Source organism: Pinus tabuliformis, chromosome 3_2, assembly GCF_031772625.1.
Source record: "Pinus tabuliformis cultivar Carrire ecotype Pingquan chromosome 3_2, CPIR1, whole genome shotgun sequence".
NCBI classification, from domain to species: Eukaryota; Viridiplantae; Streptophyta; class Pinopsida; order Pinales; family Pinaceae; genus Pinus; species Pinus tabuliformis.
Window position 1 is genome coordinate 711,364,990 of NC_142302.1, and position 18,063 is coordinate 711,383,052.

The following is an 18,063-nucleotide window of genomic DNA, read 5'->3' on the forward strand; positions in this document are numbered from 1 at the left end:
ATCCGCACAGTTTGCTTTTCATTCCGGTGCATTCCGACAACTTTCAAAAAACAAAGTTATTATTGGACCTGACTCAATTAATTACACTTAAGGTGGCATTCCGGGAGGAATACCTGACATAACACCTTAGTGTAATAGCTCGTTGGAACCGAACGAGAAGATCCATGGGATGGGATGGTTAGAAGTGAATTTCAGTGACCTGAGGAGATACAGTGGCCAATTTACACTTTTACCGCATTAAAAATAATATTTCAATTGAAATAAAAGAGGGAAAAGTGCTCCATGATTAAAATAATAATAAAATGGGAGGTTCTAGAGGGGTCCATCAAATCTATAAAAGAGGAGGAGGCGGCCATTAGGGGACATCTGGGATTTGATATTTCTTCTTGTATGAGACGTTGAGAACCTAGTTCTCTACTTCAGCAGTAGCCCCAGGACAGAAACCCTCAAGTGATTGTGGTGAGAATGGACGGAAACCTACCTCATCTCCTTGGTGGATTCAGCCAGAATTCACAGGTGCAGTGATTGATTTCAGTTCAGTTTTGAGAGGGTTGGTTCCAGCAGTGGAGCAGATCAGTTTTGGAGACCATATTATCCATCTCGATTATTCAGTTATATCATCATGTACACTCTTTCATTTATTTATTATAATGAAAGTTGAGATTATTTTTGCTCATTGTGTTATTGAATTGCATGCACTTTACTTGTTATATTTTACATGGCAATCTTTTGTTAATTGAATAGCAATTTTATGGTGAAATTTTGGTTGAGTTAAATTTCTGCAAAATTAGCCAAATATCCCATTTGGGATATTACACATTGCAACTCATCTTGTGATAAACATTATCCCTAGTGGAGAAGTCGCAGATCTAAGGAAGGACGAATTTTTTGAGATTTAAGGAAGAGTTTGTCTAGTGAAGGAGGTTGAGTTACTCCTTCTAGGTCTGGTCTGTTGGATGTTTGGTTCTGTACAAGAAGGAAGGGTCGTGGCGTATCTTTGTTTAGGTCGAGTTTGATTTTGTGGTTTGAGAGAGGACCGAAGCCCTAATTCTTTGTGACAGGAAGGGAAAAAGGCAAGTGAAGTGGCTAGAAAGAGGGTCGAGTTCCCTCAAGATCAAGCGCAAGGGTATATAGGGTTGCAGGCTAGGCTTAAAAGGCTGCAGGCAGTAAGTTTGTAGGTCGAGAGGCTTCAGGAATTTTGTGGAACGGGGTAAGGAACCTCGAGACTAAGTAGAGGCCAACGAAGGGTATAAGGGCTATTGTTTTGTTGTAGGTGATTGCAAAGGTGTAATACTTGAAGTTTGTGCAAAAAAGGAGCTTTGGACAGCCATGTTTGAGGGCAGATTATATAGCAGTTTTGAAGGACAAGATCCACTATGAGTTGTTGATATTTTGAGGATTGGAAATGCTTGTGATTTGAAGGACTTGATCACTATGAGCAGTTGATTGGGCAGAGACATTAAAGGATCAATTTCTCTGCAAGAGAAGGAGGAAAAGGACAACAAGGTGTCAGTGACAAAAGATGACTAAAAGGGTTGTTGTAAAAGGGGCTACATCAGCAAGTAAGTTGGTTGTTTTTGTCATTGTTCTTTTGGGTAGATTGAGGGTCAAACAGAGTTGACCTTAAGCCCTACTAGTCTTGTACCAGGGCTTTGTAAAGGCCATGATCCCTGGTACGAGAGCCCTACATTTGTTTTATCGAAGGAATGATAAAAACAAGTTTTGGGTCAAATATTTGTCTTGTGTATTTCATTGATTCTCTGTTGTTAGATTTCCATTGTGCAAAGTTCTTCATGCTTGAGCATTTCGAGTGTGTTTGTGTGCTTGGTTAGATATAGACTAGACCTATAGTGTAAGGAAAATTCAACACAATAGCCTTATGATGGCCCACAAATAGCTTTACGTCAAAGCTCTCCACGCATGCTCTGGTCAATGCTCTCTCCCAACTAACATTCTTCTTTAAGGAAGGTAGGCCATTTATCGAAAGGTACATTAGCCATTCTTGTAATCATGTGCTTTCATTTAATGTTTCAGGGCATATTAATATGGATCACGGGGCCAGGATGGAAAATTGACCACTCTTGATTGTACCCTTGCTCCCATGCTTCACATGGGGGTTAACCTTTTCCCCTAGTCCAATGCAATCTCCCCGGAGGGCCTTCCTTCAATAGGGGCACTAATAGGAGGCATTGATTGAAGTAGTGTGCCCAAGGTAATCAATACTTACCACACTCAATGTTTCCCTTATTATCCACATCCATCTTTGGGTTGATTGTCATTTGTCATTGGGACTAGCAACCTTTATCCTCATCTTTAAGTCAGGTCTCGAAAATTTGCCCTAAAAGGATGATGCATGTGAAAGAATGATAAAAGCATTTACAGCCACAACTAAAGAAAATAAAAATACAAAAGAGGGTTGGGAAACAGTAAGCACATGGAAGAAAGCCTAGAATGAGCTCTACCCCAAATCCTCGACATTTCATGCTCCATGTAAAAAGAAACTCTTGAATGTTCCAACCCTAATGAGAGAGAAACTAGATACATCTTTAAGGGGTTTTGAAAAAGCATAAAACAAGTTTGGTCTCCCAAGCTATGCAAGAAATAAAGATAAATCATTAAAGTAAAAAGTGCACTAGAAGGGTGGAAAAAGCAGTTCGAGAAAAGGGATAATCTATGCCTCCATGATTCTTCCCTCTTCTCATTACACTACTCAGAGATGTTGGACCCTACTCTAGATGGTACGATGGCTATGGCCATCTTCCTTGAAGTCTAGCCCATTCCATTACCATCATTATCACATGCACATATGGATTGATGGGTCTCCTTGTGACATGCCCTTCCCCTTGGGAGCTAGAAGTACCTAATAGGGCCAAAGACATAATCATCCCTAACACAAGTGTGGTAACTTGCTTAGAAATGTTGGGCTAGAAAGATATTTGAGGGCAAGGTTTGTGTGAACTATTTTTGTGCCCCTAACAATGAATATGTTTCACGATGATGCTCTAATGGTTTTTGAACCTAAAGATGTTGACCTTACTTGATCATAAGGGTATGTATTACTCATGCACCAGAGATCCTTCAAAGGAAGGCTTGACACTTATCTAGCACCAAACACAAAACGTTTTGCTTATTGTTGAGAGAAAACATGACCTTGTAGCCCTAGTGTTTCCCTCATGAGATGGATGTTGGGCCTTGATGAGACTCCACATGGTTGTATACCCCTTGCTACACCTCCAGGCATTGAAACGCACTAAGAAGCCAAGGCATTGAATTGTTTGATGATGTGCCCAAATGGAACCAGAATGCCCCCCAAGCTAGCATTGACCCTCTTTCATGGATGTTGCCTTGCTCCAAAGCCCAGATGAGGATGGTTATCACTAAGATGAATTGGGAAGGCTAGTTACTTAAGAGTTCTTTTCTTGGGCTCGAAGCCATTACAATAATAATCAACAAGGCATCAAAGCACATGTCACTAGCAAGGATTTGAACCTGGGTAGGGAGGATAATAATCGTTCTGCCCTAACACCTGAGATAACCCGAATTGACATCATGCCCATGTGCCAATGCTTGCCTCAAAGCCTACCACATCACCCTCATGAGCCCTACAAGAGTGACATGAACCTTATGATGTATGGTGGAGTTATTAGGAAATTTACCCATGCACTTTGATGATTTCTTGGAGGAACATTCATGAGCCTCTTAGTCACTTGCTCAATGGAGATTGACCATTTTGAGAGGATGGTGTCATCATGGAGAGCCTTTATCCCCACATGTGTGGGCTATTTTAATGTATTTATCATGTTTTTAAATTGTCTTAAGGTTGGCTTGTGACCTTTAGGCCTAGTTGAACGCTCAAGTAAACTTTCAGGACTTTTACTTGTAAATTAATGAAAAGTGACTTGGTTACCCTCATATAAATAGAGGGGAGTCACTTTCATTTTGAATCATCACACTTCACATCACTTCTCTCTCTCTTAAGAAGTGCACACAAGCTCTGTTGTTTTTTTCTTTTGGACACAATGTGATCTTGGTGGAGCGAATTGTCTTAGGGATATTTTTTCATGATGAGACTTTTCTTGGATTGATGAAGTGATTCTTAATTGAATAGTGGAAGCTTATTGCTAATTTGGTTCCATGTTGCATGCAAATTTCTAAAAACAAGGTTTCTTTGTGCCATACTAAAATGTGCAATATCTTTTATGAAATCTTGTTTCATGAAGCTTTTCAAAATTAGTCTTTCAAGGACCCATCAAAAGAACTTTGTGTATGCCTCCCTTGATCTTAAATCTCCACTTAAACAAAGTCACTAGGGTTTCTAAGAGAGGCTTCTTAGTCCTCCGCCCACCTCATCTAGGTTCCTCTGTCATTAGCTTCAAGTTCACCATTATTGACTCCATTGCCTAATTGACAAAAAGCATTGGAATAGCTTGTGGTGGTCATTTTAATTTCTCTCACTTCACTTAAATTTATGGTAATTAGGGTTAGGGTTACCTTAAATATACATTTAATAACAATTTATTGTACATTTTTAACTGCCTTATTGAAAGGGATTGCATTTAATAAATATTAAAAAGCAAAATATAGCATTAATTGCATGTTTTCACCCCAAAATTGGGGCTAACATATTGGTTTTAATTGTTGTCATGTGCATTTTCAACCATTTAAAACCATTGTTTACTTAACCCTTGTTTCCCTCCTTCATAGCCTTTCTTCCTTTCTTGATCTTGTTATTCATAAGCTATCTTCCCAAGCTGTTAGATGTCATTGTATGACCTAAATCTGCATATCATAAAAATCCTAACATATAATAGCTTTCTTCTAAATCATATAAAGGTCTTGGGAAAGTGTACTTGAATTCTTGGAAACTTTTATCTCAACCTTTCAAGGCTTGGTCAGTACCTTTCCTTTCAATTATTACATCTTCCTTCAACCTTAATCCCTCCTTAGAAAAAAGGCACTAAGGTGACAATGGTGGCTAATCTCTTGTTGCCATAAGACCTAGGTTTCCTAGTGAGGCTTTGCACTAGGCCCGTTAGATTTTGCGATAATAATGCCAACACTTGCTTTTGAGGTTTCCATGTCAACCCTACATGCCCCAGAAGGGCGACGTGAGCCTCCTTGATGATGACATCATGGTGGAGAGAATTTTACTTGAAGATGTACCCATGCCCTTTCATGATGCACCAAGCATTGAGGAGCACTCTTGGACCCCCATTATCGCTTGCTTGATGAAGATTTCCATGTAAAGAGGATGAATTCATGTTGGAGAGCTTTTATTCCCACATGCGTGGGAGTATTATGATATATTTCTTGTGTTTTAAAGCCATCTTAAGGTTGGCTTGTGACCTTTAGGCCTTATTGAATGCCCCAAGAAAACTTGTAGGGCTTTTGTTGTACAATTATGAAAAATAACTTGGTTGTCCTCATATAAATAGAGGAAAGTCACATTTATTTTATCATCATAACATTTTTCTCTCTAAAGGAATGCAAACTAGTTCTCTTGTAATTTTCTCTTGGACGTGGAACGAATCTCCTTGGGAGGGAGATTTTTTAATGAAGAGACGTGTTTGGGATTGATGAAGTGATTCTTGGTGGAATCGTGTAAGTTTATTGCCATTTTCTTCCATTTTGTGTTTAAATTTGAGCAACTTCGGGATGAATTTGCCCAAAGGGAAACCCAACTACACCAAAGGAAAACTCATTGTTCCCTAAAGAGAAATTATGAATTGGTCAAAAGAATATATATATATATATATATATATATATATATATATATATAATATTATTTTGAATTTTATGTTTACCACCAAGATTACAAGATTAAGCTTATAAAAACTCTTGTTGACTCCCATGTGAAGAGCCTAGTCCCAAAATCAACTATAAATTCTCCACCGTTGTGCCTCACTTGACAATACAAACATTGCATACATTTTTCTCTACGGTTTGTAGGTTTTGTTGGCTCGCATTTTTCGTTGACAGGCTCACTTCTATTCATTGTGTGGATCGTTCTATAGTGACATCGCATTCTTGGCATCGCATCTCCTATAGTGACATTGAATTCAAAATTACAGTAGCCCACAATGCCTCAACGACCCAATGGTTCGGATCTAATATTTTGTGGCACACAATTTGTTTACAGTGGCTCAGATCTTTGCTCTGTGGCTCTTACACTATCTCGTTCGATGGTATAGTTAAATTTGAAGCTCGTTTCATTTATAGCTTGCATCTATGGCTCGTTGACTATGTGGCTCGCTTGTATTTCTCTATGACTCGAATTAGCCTCCTAGTGACTCACATAATTCGCAATCTTCTAAGGTTCGCGACCATTCACAGTATCTATACAGTGGCTCGTTACAAAACTTTGTGGCACGCATTTCCCTTTCTATGACTCACACTTGATTCCAATATGCAGCATATCCAAAATACCTCTTTGGTCTCTTACTTTCCCTGGATGTCCCTGACCTCTTGAAGAGTAGTTTTCGACCAAAAAGGTCTCTTCCGATTTTTTGGAACAATTACATGTTGTACAAGCTCACAAGGACCTTCAACATCTTCTTGAGTAGGTCTCAGTTCTTGACCATCATTGTCCCTAGAGATATCTTCAAAGATAGGAACTTCTTCATCAGAGTCAACTAGAACATCCTTCGATTTCTTGTAAGCTATGTTTTCATCAAAGATGACATCTCTGCTTACCTCAATTCGATGATCCTCCTTAATATATATTTTGTATGCTTTAGATGAAGCACTATACCCAATAAAGATGCCCCTTAGACTGGTAGGATCTAACTTCTTTCTTTTATCCTTGGGTACATGAATATAAACAGGACACCCAAATATACGAAGATGATCCACACTTGGCTTCTTTCCTATAAATGCTTCTTTCGAAGTCATGTTGTTGAGGATCCTGTGAGGACTTCGGTTCTGCAAGTAAACAGCTGTCATACATGCCTCCCCATAGGAATTGAGGAATATCTTGATCGTGCAACATAGCTCTGACACATTCTTCAATAGTACGATTCTTCCTTTCTACCACACCATTTTGTTCAGGATTATAGGGAACAATGAGCTCCCTCTTGATTCCTGCTTCCTTGCAGAAAGCTATTAATTCTTTGGAGGTGTATTCTCCACCATTATCTGACCTTAGAATTTTGATCTTTCTCTCGGTTAGATTTTCCACTTCATTCTTGAACTCCTGAAACTTTTCGAATACCTCATCCTTGTTCTTGAGAAGGTATAGCCAAGTCTTTCTTGAGTAATCATCAATGAAGGTTACATAATACTGATGCCCACCAAGAGACTTAACTGCCATAGGTCCACATACATCTGAGTGTATGAGATCCAAAATTTCTTTAGATCTAGTTTCACTACTTGCAAATGGTTTCTTTACATTCTTGCCTAGAGCACATCCCTTACAGGTTCCTTCATGATCATCCTTTATTTTGAGGATGCCATTGACCATTTGACTCATAGATGGCAAAATCTTATAATGAAGGTGCCCATACCTTCTATGCCATAGTTCGGAAGGACTCACTTCTAAGTGAACTAGGGCTTGAGCTAGAGGTGTATAGAGTCTATACAATGTTCCCTCACGAACCCCAATCACCCTTGCTTCATTAATACTAGAGCCCTTATCCCAAACCAAAACCTTGCCATCAACAAAAGCAACTCTATTACCCTTATCCTCTAGACAAGAAATAGAAAGTAGATTTTTTTAAACCTAGAACATATAAGATATTGTTAAGGTGAATGTTTCCACCTGACTCAAGCACTGATGATGTAGACCGAATGCCTTTCAATGGATAGCACTTGTTGTCTCCAAGTTCAATAGAGTGAGTTGAGATTCCCTTAGATAGGGTTTGGAGTTGACTGCATTCTCCCTTCATATGTCTAGAGGCAACACTGTCAATAACCCATACATTCTTGTCGTTGAATGTGCCAGATAAAACGTTGAACAAACTTCCATCTGCTACTTCCTTTGCCAACTTGGAGATAATCTTCATTAGATACCTTTTGATAAATGTAGCGAAATTTCTAAAAGTCTTGAAACCCTTCCTTATAACCCTTGCCATAGTACCAACAAAGATGTGATCTTTAGTCTCCTTCTTACACCTTAGCTTTGATACCATGTTGGAAAATTTGGGGACTTGTAGATTATAACTTATTTTCCTTAACTTGATCATTACTTGTGATGTTAGACATTCCTTAATTACTTCTTTAATTTTATCCATCAAGCAATTACCAAAACAAGAAGATCACCAAGAGACAAAGTACACAAGATATAGGCTCCAAGCCACAGCAAAACCCCTCCAAGGGGAAAACCCTGAAAATGCTTCTATTCTTCTTTAGAATCTACTGTCAAAAGAGACTTCCAAGACCCAAAGACTGAAGCCAGCAAACCCTCCAAGGCCCAAGTCAGCCCCCAGCAAGATCTTCCTTGAGATAGCTTTCAGTACTTCAATACTGCTACACCACTACTGCAACTTCGACCCCTGCAACAGAATTTTGTCCCTACAATTTCAACCCCCTACAACTGCTTCAGAATTTCGGCCTCTTGTAACTGGCAGCTTCACAGACCCTAGTGAGATAGAAAGAAAGATAATCCTTGACAAACTTCAACTTCAACTCTTCTTCTTCGTCCTCCAACTACTCTTCCTTCACCTTCGCTATTGCAAATCAAACTAGCTTGAGATGAGTGTCCAAATGAGGTCGAGCTCCCTTCTATTTATAGCCTTTCTTGAGGGTCGAATAACCCTCCCTTAGGCTGACTTGTCCTTGCTCTTGGGCCGACTTGGTCTTGGGATTATCCATGGCTTTTACAAGATAAAATAAATATTTTCCTCCATTACAATGAGTCCAAATGGGACTATGACACATGACCAATATTATTCTTTATCCTAGAAAGACCTAGAAAGACCTAAAAGACCTAAAAGCACGAAGAACATGCTTTTGACTCAAACTTGAGTATGAAACCCATACTCCAAAATAAAATATAATTTCTCTTTCTTTCATTTTTCTTTCTTTATAAAGAATATACAATGTCATGATTACAATTACATCATAATGAAGACCAAACCTAGTTACAATTTTCAACAGTATTAACACGAAGACCTAGGTTCAAACTGTTGATTTTTCCCAAGAGAAATTGGTCTTCGGATCTAGTAATTACTTTCCAATGATTTCTTAATCAAGTTGTCTTATGTCACATATATCATTAAGCAATTATACATAGAAATTATCAATAGTAATGCAATAAAGACAGTAAGATCATAAAGAGACAGCCAAGCACAAAAGAGACACAAATTTACCCTAGGAAAAACCCAACAATATTTTCTTAGGAGAAATTGTTCTTTAGCAATAATTACAATTCAAAATAGTTCAAGGACTATGTGCAAAAACAGGTCAAAGATATCAGTCAAACCAGACCTCCTTTACCAAATAATCATTAACAACCTTTGTCCACCTTAGTTGGCCTTCTGAGGCATCTCAACCCAGCTTCCCAAGGATTTGAGGCCTCTCAGACCCTTCTGTTGATTTGGGGTAGCATCGGATGTGCTCTAGCCACGAAACTTGGTGGAGAGGTTGGGGCACATGAGATCTCCAATACCCAGAAAGATTTTGGGCAAATTCTAAACACTTCAGGAGATATTAAAATAATTAATATTTTTAATGGAGTCCCTAAGTCTAAACTGGGAAAATAAAATATTAATGTGTATTAATATGAAACTGTGTTAGAATGGTCCAAAAGACATGGATCAAGCCACATCTAATCTTAGCCGTTCATTAGGGACTTAATCTCGGCCGTTGATATGTCAACAGGAAAAGTATAAGAGGAGGCTTGAGGATCACTTGGAGAACACACCAGAGTGATCAGTCATTCTATTCTCTAGAGCAGGTTTTGCTAAGAGAGATAGAATTAGTGATCAGGAGTTGCAGCTGAGGGGCATTGAGTACAAAGAGACAGAGAGGCAAAGATAGTGCCAGGATAGCAGCGCACTAGTCGAGGAGAGTGACGCAGAGCCAGCTAGGGCTCACGCTGGGCCACGTAGAGGCAGCTGGGAGCTGCCAGCTGCGCAAAGCCCCAGAGAGGCCAGCATTGTTGACACAGAGGGCCAAAAGGCTGACGCAGGGCCTCCTAAGGTTGACGCAGACCCATCCAGGGTAACGCAAGGCCAGCGTTGGGCAAAGAGGGGCTGACACAATCCAAAAAAGGCTGATGTTGGGGTTTCTAAGGCAGATTGATGCTGAGGAGCTGCCGGAAGGATTATCCAGGGTTTCAACTAGGAGATTTGTCTCAAACTGAGAGGTATTACTGCCAAGGAAATTCTCTGTTGGGTAGACTAGTTTCGGCACCGAGATTGTACTCTGATATTGCTTAATAAGAAAACCCTCAGATAGCTGCACCAATTTTCCCACATTGGGTTTTTCCAAGGACATTGGTCCAAAAATAATGGTGTCATAGGGTGTGATTGTTTCTGTTTCATTCAGTTGTTGATCTGTAATATGTTGAGCATGCACTAGTGTTTATTTTCAGTATTTACATTGTAAATAACTTGTTAAGTAACATAACAAGTAGGTAGGAATAAATCAGATAAAGTGCATGGAGGGTTTCTAACTAAGTAGACTTAGAAACTTCAACATGGTATTAGAGCGTGATTGCAAATCACATGAGGGTTGAGGACATCAGCCAAGCGAAGCAATAGTAGCAAAAAACTGTTGTCCCGAGGTGACAGAAGTTGTTTCTAGCAGAGCAGCAACAAGGGAAGGGTGATGCAGTGAATGCGTCATCAGGGGTGAGCCGGGAAGAGGCAGCGCAGAGGCTAAGGAAGGTAAAGGGAGCCTCATGCAGAAGTAGGGAAGGCTGACACAATTAGGTGAGGAGGCTGGGTTGCTGGTGCCGAGATTGTGCAGAACCTAGGAGCTCTCACCTTCAGGTTGTTGGGCTTTAGAAGGCTGTGGGAATATTGCAAAGTGGCGCTGGTGAGGTACTGTAGTCAGAACAGTACCTAACAGAGCAAGGCCAAGAGGAGGGAGTTGCTACCGAGGGTTTCTAACCGAAGAAGCCAGATCAGTGGTGCGGTTGCAGAAGACGATCAGAGTAGGGGGCATCTCGACAACGGCAGAAGGATTTCCAGGAGGGAGATCGGGACTCAGAGGGAGTCAAGAAGAGAACTTCCAGACGGGAAGCAGAAACTCAGAGGAGTCGAACAGAGAACTTCCAGGAGGGAAGTAGAAGAGCATCATGGCACTACGCGGAGTAAGAGACCGGGATAGACTGGACGGAGCATCGAACTTCGCAGTCTGGAAGGCCAAAATCTTATCCGTACTTGACAGAAATCGTGTCAATAACTTCACCTTGAAGGTTATAGCTATCCCAGTCGACCCCAATGATAACAGCAAGTACGAGGAGGCAACGGCGAGGGCCAAGAGCATCATCCTTGACGGGGTCAAGGACCATGTAGTACCACACATTGTCGAGAAGGAAACGGCATATGAGATGTGGGAGGCCCTCAAGAAATTGTACCAGCATACTTCTGTGCAAAGAAGAATATTACTTGAGAATCAGTTGAGGTCGTATCAGATGAAGATGGGAGAACCGATCGACACCTTCCTCGGAGGATTGAATGAGATCTGAGATCAGTTGACTGTTATAAAAGCCATGCCGGATCAGGAATTGATGGTGAGGACAGCCCTAAATGCAGTCTCAGAAGACTGGGAGGTATTTGTCCAGAGTATACTGGGCAGAGGGACACTTCCACCTTGGGATGAGATGTGGGTTGCTCTTCGCCAAGAAGAGATCAAACGGCAGTCGAAGATGGGTAGCAGCAGCAAGGGGATTAAAGTCAAGCAGGAGGAGGAAGATGTTGCCCTAGCATCTGAGGGAAAGCAGGAAAAGCGGAAGAAGAAGGATCTCTCCAAGAGAAAGTGCTTCCACTGTGGCGAGCTGGGTCATTATGCGATCCAGTGTTCAAGGAAGAAGAGTAAGGGAGAGTTTTCCGAGACTAAGGCAGCGCCAGCAAGGGCAGAGAAGGAAGTTTTGACAGACGATGACTGTGCCATGAGTGCACATGCACCACTTAAGTGGAAGTGGGGAGACATCGAGCTGTAGTCAGGCGGACTATATGCGATGAGGGGCAAGATCATCGAGGTACCCAGCCTCTTGGATTAGACCTTGCTACGGGAGCCCCGAAGAGGAGTAGCGGGACTGGCTGAGTCAGGTAGAGACGGAAGTGGATGGAGCAGTAGAGAGAGCTACAGTACAAGAGTCCCAAGATGCAGGGAGTTGTTGCAGCAGCATAGAGGTCAGAGAGGGAGCACTTGTCAGCAACAGAGGGAGATTCAACATCAGTGGGTGTCTCTAGCCCAATAGGGAGGTCAGATTGGGAGATCAGTTACTTACTTCTCAGTAACTGAGTTGCAGTGCAGCAGTGGGCAGCACGATGCTGCATGATGAGAGGAGGTGCAATGTGGATGCAGTGCTGGGAGAAAGGACCAACGGCAGCACGGATGCAAAGGGAGCTGTCGTACAGATGCAGTAGTGGTAGTGGCAGAACCATGGGCAGCAGTACAGGATGCAGCAGTGCAGAGGATGTTGGGCACGAAGGCCTAGCATCAGCGCAGGTACCGATGCCAGATGATCAAAGTAATAATCAGCGAGGAGTATTGCTAGAGCATAATCCTCGCTAAGGAGTGTTGATTTGGGGTAGCATCGGATGTGCTCTAGCCACGAAACTTGGTGAAGAGGTTGGGGCACGTGAGATCTCCAATACCCAGAAAGGGTTTGGGCAGATTCTAAACAGTTCAGGAGATATTAAAATAATTAATATTTTTAATGGAGTCCCTAAGTTTAAACTCAGGGAAAATAAAATATTAATGTGTATTAATATGAAATTGTGTTAGAATGGTCCAAAAGACATGGATCAAGCTAGATCTAATCTTAGCCATTGATTAGGGACTTAATCTCGACTGTTGATATGTCAACAGGAAAAGTATAAGAGGAGGCTTGAAGGTCACTTGGAGAACACACCAGAGTGATCAGTCATTCTATTCTCTAGAGCGGGATTTGCTAAGAGAGATAAAATTAGTGATCAGGAGTTGTAGCTGAGGGGCATTGAGTACAGAGAGGCAGAGATAGTGCTGGGATAGCAGCGCAGTAGCCGGGGAGAGTGACACAGAGCCAGCCAAGGCTCACATAGGGCCACGCAGAGGTAGCTGGGAGCTGCGCAGAGCCTTAGAGAGGCCATCGTTGCTGACACATAGGGCCAAAAGGCTGACGCAGACCCATCGAGGGTGACGCAGGGCCAGCGCTGGGCAAAGAGGGGTTGACGCAGTCCAGAAAAGGCTGACGCTGGAGTTTCTAGGGCAAATTGGTGCTAAAGAGCTGCCGAAAGGATTATCCAAGGTTTCAGCTGGGAGATTTGTCTCAAACTGAGAGGTATTACTGCCAAGGAAATTCTCTATTGGGTAGGCCAGTTTCGGCACCGAGATCATACTTTGATATTGCTTAATAAGAAAACCCTTAGATAGTTGCACCGGTTTTCCCACCTTGGGTTTTTCCGGGGACATTGGTCCAAAAATAATGGTGTCATATGGTGTGATTGTTTCTGTTTCCTTCAGTTGTTGATGTGTAATATGTTGAGCATGCACTAGTGTTTATTTTCAGTATTTACATTGTAAATAACTTGTTAAGTAACATAACAAGTAGGTAGGAATAAATCAGATAAAGTGCATGGAGGGTTTCTAACTAAGTAGACTTAGAAACTTCAACACCTTCTAGGCCTGTGGCCTAGCCTCAAGCTAGTTGTGGCCCTCTTCTATACTTTTTTCCACGGGTTTTTTTCACAGAGTAGAGGTTTCAACCCTCTTCTAGGGCACAAACAGAGTCTCAATCTTCTCATAAAAATACTTCTTAATTGAGATCATTAATTCTGCAACCTTTCCTTTTAGTCCAATGGATACAAAACAATCTTCCCTTAGCATCGAACCTCAGTTTGATCTTGGACAATCAAACTCGGCCTCCTCTTCCTAAGACAAAATCAAAACCGCCTGTAACTCGTCCTCTCTTGTTGGTCTATGGCTTGCTTGAGCTTGTTCTTATTCATAAGGATGATCAAAATGGAGGAGGTCATCTTGTATTTATATTAGTTAGATGGGGTGACTTTTGACCAAAAGACACACTCCTTCACTTATGGGGCATGTTACCCACCACCAGTGGATGACCCCATAGGAGAAATTTTCTCCTAAGATTTGTCTTTAGTCGGGAGTCAGCAGCTAGCCACCTAATAGCTTTGATGTGCTACTTTTCTCCACCACCTGAGCCAGCCATTATGTACTCTTGCTCATTTGTCATGATCGTATGTTTGAAGGTGGGCCATCCAATCCCAAAGGTATGATTTTTCATTATGTAATTGGGTGTTTATGCTTGTTTTTCTTGGGCACACTTGGGCATGGATTACTAGGAGACTTGGAAGAAGGAAGGGCTTTGACTGTACTCTTGTTCCCTTACCTCAATTGGGGGGTTAATCCTGAATCCTAGTCCCATGGGATCTCCCTTACTGGTTATTAGTTTTATGAAGGACACTACATCGGAGACCCTGATTTTGGTTGCATGACCCTACTTCCCAATACCATATATCTCACTCCCCTCCATTCATTACAAGCCCTTTTTCACATTTCCTATCTAGGTCCACATTTGTCCATCGGATCCACAAGGTATTAGTATCCCCTTCCCCTTGTCCACACCCTGGGTCGAGCTTGGAACGATGCCCTGGAGGTTGACGCAGCTAAAAAAAAAAAAGATAAAGCATAATATGGCCACATACAACAAGAAATGCACCACAAAAATGCAAAAAATGGTCAGGACAACATAATTTAGCACGTGAGAAAAAACCAAACATGAGCTCTAGCCCCTATCATTATGGTCATCACCCTAGTTCCTAGGGCCCCTGTGAGTGCCCCTTGCATTATTAAGGAACCCATGAATGTCCCAACCCCTGGTGGGCAATGAACTGCTCACCCTTAAGGGGGTAATCATTGTTATATCTTACACAACATGCTCTCATCCCCTCGAGCCCCGAGCAATAAAATAATGAAATATCAATAAAAGGCAAAAGGCATACGAAGAAGGGTGGAAAAACAAAGGTCGAGGTAACTCATGTACTGTGATTGCTCCCTTTTACATTCATACACCCATGGTGTGGGCCTCCATCATCATAGTTACCCTTGTACCATGGCATGTGGCTTGGAGCCTTCGCTTTGCCCCCATTCCATTACATCATTATTTCACATGATGTTTGCCATTTGAAGGATGTACCATGGACATGTCATTCCCTTAGAGGTTGCAGCCACCTAATAGGGTCCTTCATTAACCACTCCTACCAAAAAAGGTAACACTAATACATGTTCAAAGCCCTGAATTTGGAAGGGAAACCCATTATGAAGTGCTCACTTTTTCCCTTGATTAACGAGCTTATTTACTCAATTGCACTAATGAATCATTGTATTGGAGGGCGAGGAGACGCACTGGATCTTATACAGGATTGCAGGTGGGTTTTCATCTTGGACTTAGCCTCCCTATACGGGATCCAAACCCTCTAGAGGATCACAGTGGGATTTGTAGGGTGAGCATTGAGAGCCATGGGCCTCCATTCATGCAGAGCATGATTGCCAAACCATGGTCTTCTTCAGCACCACCACTTGCTTGGTGGTTCCCCAATTTCTCAAGATGATGACGCACGTGGACTAGGATGCCCCAGTCGGCGATACATTGCACCCAGCACTTGGTAATCGATCCAAGGCACAAACGACGTTATGTCTTTCGTAGAGAGTCATGGGAGGGCATGTGTCATCTTCTAGCCCTCATTGATGGAGCATCGACATGATTTTGAGCCACTTGGATACCCATGAGACACATTTGGAGCACACAACGCCCAAATAGGGGTTTGGAGATGTTTTGCAGCATATGGAGGGCATGAACCTCTTCATCATGATTTTTGAGGCCCTCTCCCATGTTTCTAGCACAAGCGGCCTCAACGCTGCCCCTTTAGGCCTCCACGCATGCATGACATCAGCCTTGCATGGGCTTAGGAGGAGAATTTAATTTAATTTTAAAGCTATCATGGGTGGCTTATAACCATGGGCCGGTAACTTCGCACATTAGGCATATGGAGGGGCTTTGTCACTTAAATTTTGAACTCATAACATTTGTATAAATAGATGAGAGCTACTCTCATCTCAAATCATCATCTCTTGGATTTCCGGCCTACTTGGCAAATTCAGACCTGCAATTTGTGGATGTTTTTGGAGGATTATGGATAAATTTTGATGTTTGGATAATCTTGTCTCATTTTTGGAGCTTCTAATTGGCATTGTTATGGATGGATATACTCTTCACAATCTTATAAGTGCTCTTTTATGGTGAATTTCTGATTTTGTTAATGTCTAATGCTTGGAATATTGTCTCATAGTTATTAATGTGCCCTAATTGCTGAAATATTGTCTAAAAATTGTAACTATTGGGAAATTTTGCATGTGTTACTCATAGATAGTGAATGAATGAATGTTCCTAGGGGATTGATGCATTTTATCCTTGAAACTCCATTGACAAGTGTCTAAGAAAGTATAAATATCTAAAGTGGTAGTGAAAGCCTTTACCTTTAGGTCTCCTTGAAGAGCGAGTTGTCTAAATCGAAATCTTTCATGACTCCTAGCCTCTCAATGGTTAGGCACTGATCTTAAATCCTTGGTGATCACTTACAACTCAAATATATCACTCTTTTCACCTTTTTTTTTTGCTCCTTTAAGGATGGGGAGGCTCCCCTAGGGCTTGGTGCAAAATCTTCTAGAGGGAGGCATTCTGAATTTTGCTTGGATAGAATTCTTCCTTAGTGTCTCCTCTATGGATCCTCAAGTTTTGGTGGAATTCCCATGGTGAATTCTCCATAAATTTGATGCCCTAGTTGTCACATCAAGAGGGAACCCTAGAAGCTAATCCTTCAACTTGGGGATTCTTTGAAGGCATTTGCTTTAGTACTTGTTGAAGTAGATCATACATTGTCTTTTCTCTTATCTACCTTGACCTTGGATGCACTCATATCTCATTATATATCTCAACACAAGGTCTCATGTAGCTAATTTTCAAAGGAGTTTTTTCGTGGAAAGTCTTACTATCTTTTCCCAAAGTTTATACCTTAGTTGAACCTTTCCATTGAAGGAGCTACCTTGTCTCTCTCCAAACCTATCTTAGAAACATTTATCACAAGTGAGTTTTATCAGGACTCTTCCCGTCAGTGAAAATCCAAGAAGAGTAGGGAACTTAGGCTGTGGTGACAGTAGGCCTCTATCCCAAGTGTTGTTATGCCCTCTAGCTTTTGCCTCTTTACAAGGCCTGCTAATTTGAGCAGCAAGAGGGCCGACTTGACTTTTGTGGGCTACATGAAGCCCAAAATAATATTTTTCATTCTTCATTTAGTACAATTTCCTTTGGCCAACTTGGGAGGCCTTATGGCATGCAGGAATACCTCCCGATGCTACAAAAAAAATCAACACAAACCCCCTACATGGGTTTAGATGAGGCCAGGTGCAAGTCCTTGGTGATTTTAATGGCATAGAAATACCCCTCGTGGTGCAGCAGCTTACCCAAAAGGACAGCTGTAAGTTTCTATATGCAGTATTTCCCCAAAACCAAAAGAAAGTAAAAAACACTCTTGATCCCAACATTGTTCAGAGAATGAAATTTTGACCCCCACATTTTTCTAGTTAATTTTAATTTGAAGTAGAAAAAAGTATTATTTTATCCCAAAACATATATATCTTCGGCCAAATCTTATATGCTAAGCGAAGTATATCATGGTCAGAGAAAAGACCACATAAAATGAGGATGATAGCTATCTAGGAGCTAGAAACCATATTGGAAGAATTGTAGAACATATAAATCACTATGAAACTCATGAACCCATAAAGGAACTTTTTAAGTCTATTTTGAACCTTTGAGTAGTTTTTTCAAACTATAGATATTTATAATTTAAAGGACATTCTGTAGGGATCGTTTTAAAGGAGCTACCACAG

At 41.3% G+C, this 18,063-nt stretch overlaps 1 protein-coding gene across 3 annotated transcripts in view; it reads right to left on the reverse strand.

Moving 5' to 3' along the window:
• Positions 1-18,063, reverse strand: part of LOC149182627 (cationic amino acid transporter 3, mitochondrial-like) — a 240,575-nt gene that overhangs the window by 199,788 nt on the left and 22,724 nt on the right. The gene's annotated exons all lie outside the window — the stretch shown is intronic.